The 5765-nt window shown below is 36.4% G+C and overlaps 1 pseudogene across 1 annotated transcript; it reads right to left on the bottom strand.

Moving 5' to 3' along the window:
- Nucleotides 1-435: 435 nt before the first annotated feature.
- Nucleotides 436-1978, bottom strand: LOC103221234 (interleukin enhancer-binding factor 2 pseudogene; annotated as a pseudogene). Its single transcript, XR_012092781.1, has one exon. The product of XR_012092781.1 is annotated as an interleukin enhancer-binding factor 2 pseudogene (transcript).
- Between the last annotated feature and the right edge of the window lie 3787 nt (nucleotides 1979-5765).

Raw genomic sequence — 5765 nt, 5'->3', positions numbered from 1 at the left:
ATATTAATGTATAAGACATTAAGTAGTTTTCACAGTATCACACACATTTAGTTACATTGTTATTGTTGTTATTATTTTATATAATGAAACTGAGAACCAGAAAGGTTATCATAGTGTGAGAAACTCAGAGGCCACTATGGATCTGGGCAACAAAAGAGAATTGGTTTGACTGTCAGTTGTTTTCTTTGTCTGGTTCCTGACCTGTTCTAAACTGAAAGCAGAAAAACAGACATTAGCCTTGGGAAACAGTCCTACTCAACAACTCCTCAAGCGTAGGACCATGCTAATTACATGGAAAATGTTAAGGATAAGTAGAAGTTGAACAAGTGAATAAGGAATTTATGGACAATGCTCATGCTCTTTTTTTTTTTTTTTCCCTACTAGGAAGTACTTTAATAGTTTTTCTTAGAAAAAAAAAATTCCAGACACTTAACATTTCACAACATTTCAACAGCAAAGTATTAATTGAGAGAGGGGTTTTCAGGAGTTGGGGATTCTAGAATATTAGGAAGAAATGTCGGTATCCTCCTTCATTATAGATGGATGGCATAGGTCACAAATGGGAGACTGGCAGCAAAGCCAATATCAAAACCCAGTGGAATGACACTTCTGTGGAGTTTACTTTTCTTCCTGCTATCTTCCCTATCCCACGGAAATGTCTGTCACCATGTAAAGCCCAGTAGCAGGGAGCTTAGGCTCCAGTCTTCCCCCTTGGGTAGGAAAAGGAGTGAAGGGAACATCACTCCTGAGTTTCCATGCTTTCTTCTTCCTCTCCTTGAGGTGGTTCTTCTGTATTCTCCTCTTCTTCCTCTCCTTCCTTCTTCTCTGGTGGCTTCTCATAAGCCTTTTCTGAAGGTGTTACTATCACTCCATCCCAGGTAGATATTTCAGAACCAAGATAGCTGGCATCACCCTCCTGGCCAAGGATCTTCCTAAAGCCACCATGTGAGAGGATTCGGACGAGAGTCTGAGCTGTGTAACAGACCATGTCCTGCTGTTCTAGGGTCATGACTGTGTGTACTCTGAAGTTGCCACTCTCACAGGGGTCAGTGATACCCACTGAACCTGGCAGGAACAGTCCTGCAGCCAGAATCTGCAAGCAGCATCTGTATGCAACGTTTAGGGCCAAAGGCTGTCTGGTGGGGTTGTTCATCACAGCATAATGGCCTAGTAGGTCAAGGATCCAGGGTGTGAGGGGCTCAAAGCCAGGAAAACAAATCCTCAAGTCCTTCAGTAGTCTGATGAGAACTTTAACTGTGGACTGAGAAGCATTTTCCTTGAACCAGCGGGCATGTCGGATGACTGCTAAGGCACTCTGCAATACCTTGATATCCAAATGGAGTTCTGGGTCCAGTTTTCGAAGATTGGGTGGCACTGTTGTAATGAGAATCTTCACTGTAGCATCAGAAGAACTGATTTCAAAGCCAGTTTCGTTGGTCAGCATGGTTAAAACTTCAGAAGGATCCTGTGCTCTTAGGCTTTCCACAACTTTGTTCCCCAGGGCAGCAACAGCTTCCAATGTTGGCGGGATCTTAAGTATCACCACCAGGTCAGCCACATTGTGTCCTGTAGTCATTGTCCCCTTTTTATAGGATCCCACCTGTCGAACTTCTTCAATTTGCACTTCAAATGACCCTGGAGCCACAATCAGATTATCAATCACATTGTTTATTTTTGTCACCAGCGAAAGGATAGATGCCTGTTCAGCAGAATTAGGAGCCAGGTCCTGATTCCTCTTCAGCAAGGCCTCACTAAAGGAAGTTTCATCAGGTGCTGGCTTGACCCGGGGGAAGGCCATTTCACACAAATAGAAGTCAAATGGGATATGTGGTACAAAGGGCCTGAACCCTCCTCCTGGGCCTCCTCTGGAACCAAAGCGCCCACCACGACCACGGCCTCTGTCACCCCTCATGGCTCCTTAAAACACGAACAATGGAGGCCGCACCAACCGCCCCTTTCCTCTAAGGAGCAGACAACTCGCTCATGCTCTTAAACTACTCATTTTATTACCTTGGCATTTCTTCAGTTCTTTCTTCTAGAAAATCACATACAAAAAAACTCAAAGAGATACTAATTCATATGGCAGATTAAATCTCCTGTAGACAACTACAAGTGTTACCCCACCCAATGTATTTATTTAAAGGAAAAAGCTTGGTAACTATAAGGCAGCATTTCCAAAAGTATATTCTATAATCATGGCCACAAAATAAGAAACTTTCTGAGCTAAATATTTGGCTTCTCAAAACTAAGCAACTTCCTTCACTGTGGGTTTTTCGATCTTGACATTAACGGATACTTTGCATCTCTAAGACAGCAAATAAAATACACATCTTTCCCTTAATTTGCTTGTGGAACCGTCATCTAAGACAAGTATTCTATGAAAAATAAGCTAGGAAAAATAACCTAGGAAATAAGTTCTGTGGTTAAATTATCAGGTACCACATAATTTTGATGGAAAGGTATTTCTGGGGCTAAAAATTATTTTTGAGACACTAAGAGAGTTAACAACTTCAGTCCTTGCAAAAGTGGCTATATGCACTTGTCAAATCAATAGTTTTAAAAGTGTCTTTCTAAAAGGTCTTCATGAACACTGTACTTGAACAAGAAGAATTAATAGAAATTTTTGCTCATGATGCTTTCCAGGCAGGAAGTGTTACTCATAAGTTAACACTGAAATAGTATTTTGGGGGACAAAGAGAAAAAGCCTTAGATGGGTGGCATAAGAAGAAGGAATTAGGGGTTCGTTTTCATTTCCTTCCAAACTAATTGCCTAAGAAGCTTTTTATATCATCAGGAAGTACACTAACCAATGGCTTTCTTGACTTTTGCTAATCACTTTATTAATGCATTAGCCAGATTTTAAAATGTGCAGTAGTGTTAATATCTGAGGAGAAAAACCTTTATTGTGTATAAATTACAAATTTTCTATCTCAATTTCAGTTGAGTTTTAATGTTTCCTTTCCAGAAAAGCCCTAGTGCATATTCTTCAGGGAGCAATTCTGCACTCTTAAGGGAATGAACCGAATGACCTAATGGGTCCTTCCATCTTTAATTTCTGTAATTCAGGAAAGCCTCATAAAACACAAGCTTCCTTTGTGAATTTACTTTTCTCTGAAAGTTTTGAAACGACTTTCTTGCTCTCTTTGAGTACTTTAAAATGCTGAACAATAATAGAAATATTTACTGGACCCACATTGAAAAAAATCAGCTAAATTATACTCAATAGTTCAAGTGTAAATCTTTCAAAAAATATGACCTCTCCAGCCTTTTTTTAATTATAGGAAGCCAGCCATTCACAACACCAAGAAATATAATGTTAGGGAAAAAGAATCAAAAACAAAAATCAAATCAAGCTAACAACTGATTCTGGAATATCTTTTATGTATAAATTTTATACATAAGTATCATGGTTAAAAGAACAAAAGTATCTGCTAAAAACTCAAAAGAGGTATTACATCCGTGTTTTAAACTTGCTAGTAAATGTAATAAAATATATATAAGAATTTTTGTCGAAAATCAAGTATATGCTGGAGACCATGAAAAAATTAGAAGAAATATAAGTCAGAGCTGTTACCATATATGTTTGCTACTTAGGAGGGAACACAAAACCTATGGTCATTGGATAATTAGTCAGAACATTATAAATCATGAATTGAAGCATAAGAGAGCTCCATTGAAGCTACTAGAGTGGGAGCATGCATAAAGAAAAAGGAACTGAGTTATTTGCATCTTCTGTTTCTACCTCGCAGAACCCTTGGTTAAATATCAGTTAAGATTAGAATCTGTCTCCTAGGCCTACACAAGAGCTTAGGAGTTCCAAGAACCACAATGTCATCTGCAGAACAGTGCACCTTTGTGTTTTTCCTATGGATTAATGATATTTGTGTTTACATGTTTACACAGTGTGCATTATCTTTTTACAATTGTAATTCTAAACCAGCATGAAAATTCATTTAAATCATCAAAATTATAACTTTAAAATAAAAGCTATTTAGACAACTTTCTTTTTTAGATATGGGGCCTCGCGATGTTGCCCCATAGTACAGTGACTATTCACAGGTGCTGTTACAGCTCACTACAGCCTTGAACTCAGAGGTTCAAGCGATCCCCCCACTTCAGCTTCCTCAGTAGCTGGTACTATAAGTAGGCTTAGATGATATTAATGAATTAATAGTAGCCCTGTTTTGTGACAAAATACAAAATGTGAAGTGGTTTCCAATTGCATGTTACTGAATAATTCTTAATATCATTTGATAGTGGTAAACCATGAAATAATTTAATTTTTTGCAGATGTCTTTCCAAAGTTCAAATATAAAGCTACACCAAATTGACCATATATTTTGTATGGGCTTTGGACAGATGGGATATCAGAGAATGACATTTCCAGGTTTAAAAAATAATCAAGAGTCCAGCAACAGATGACTGGATAAACAAAATATGACATATAGCTAAAATGAAATATTAATCAGCCATAAAAATAAATAAAGCTTTGACACACGCTACAACATGGATGAACCTTGAAAAAGTGAAATAAGCCAAAAACAAATCACACATATAGTATGATTCCACTTATGTGAAATATATAGTAGGCAAATTTGTCGATATAGCAAATAGATTACAGGTAACTAGAGATTGAATTAAGGAGGAAATGGGAGTTATTGCTTGATGGGTATAGAGTTTCTGTGGTGATAAAAGGGTTTTGGAAATAGAAAGTGGTAATGGTTGAACAACATTGTGAATATAATTAATGCCACTGAATTGTACTCTTAAAATTGTTAAAATGACAGCTTTTATGTTAAGTATATTTTATATACAATAAAAATGTTTAAAAAATAATTAAGAACATTTTCCTGCTTTGCCCTTTGGCATAAGAATGGTTACTATTTATTTCATCCTTATAATCTAAAAAATTATAAACTCTTTATAAAAGCCACCTACTCTGTAGACAGTGGCCGTGAGAGTAACTTGCTTTGATTTGTAGCCTATGTTTGAGAAAACAAAGAAATAATGAACAAGATATAAGCATTGATGAGAAATGAGGTAGAAGTCAAACATGCCAAAGACCTTCAACTCATAGAAACAATGAATTAAAACACCATAGTTATAGCATTTTCTGGGGCATTAAGCTCTTTGTTAGAAAAAAGAGAAATGATGTGGTTGATGGAGAAGAAAGGGCTAAGGATAAGAAGATCTACATTTTAGTCTTAATTCTGTTGCTTTCTACATCTAGTAATTCCAGAGAGTCACTTCTCTGGGTCTTCCTTTTCTTGCTCATAATATAAAAGGGCTAGATGAGTATTCTTAGATTTTTATCCCAGTTGTAAAATTTGGATTGTCAATCCAAGGCATTGTGATTCAATGATAGATTACTTGTTGAAACCAAATACACACTTAAATGAAATTTTTATAACTTTGATAAAATTCTAATGTCTTATCAATTATTGTCAGCTAATAAGCTTATGGTTCAGAAATTGGACATTGTCATTTGACCCTCTAACAAGTTAATTTTTTTCCTGTAGCTTCATTTCCAAATTTAAAGCCACATAAATTGATAATTTTATCATGATGCTTGTAAAATTCTCTATCAACATATTCTTCTAAGAACAGGGTGTGGCATTGAAGTGTGGAGACTACAGAACATAACCAAACTGTATACATGTGTCCAATTTGTATTTTTGACCATATTACTAATCAACTTGGAAAATAATGATTTACAAACTCACTGGCAACTATTATGGTCTGATAAAGTTAATTAAAGATTATTC

The sequence above is a fragment of the Chlorocebus sabaeus genome, chromosome 4 (genome assembly GCF_047675955.1).
Source record: "Chlorocebus sabaeus isolate Y175 chromosome 4, mChlSab1.0.hap1, whole genome shotgun sequence".
NCBI lineage: Eukaryota > Metazoa > Chordata > Mammalia > Primates > Cercopithecidae > Chlorocebus > Chlorocebus sabaeus.
Note: the sequence above shows the minus strand (reverse complement) of the source record. Positions and strands in the feature narration are given on the sequence as shown.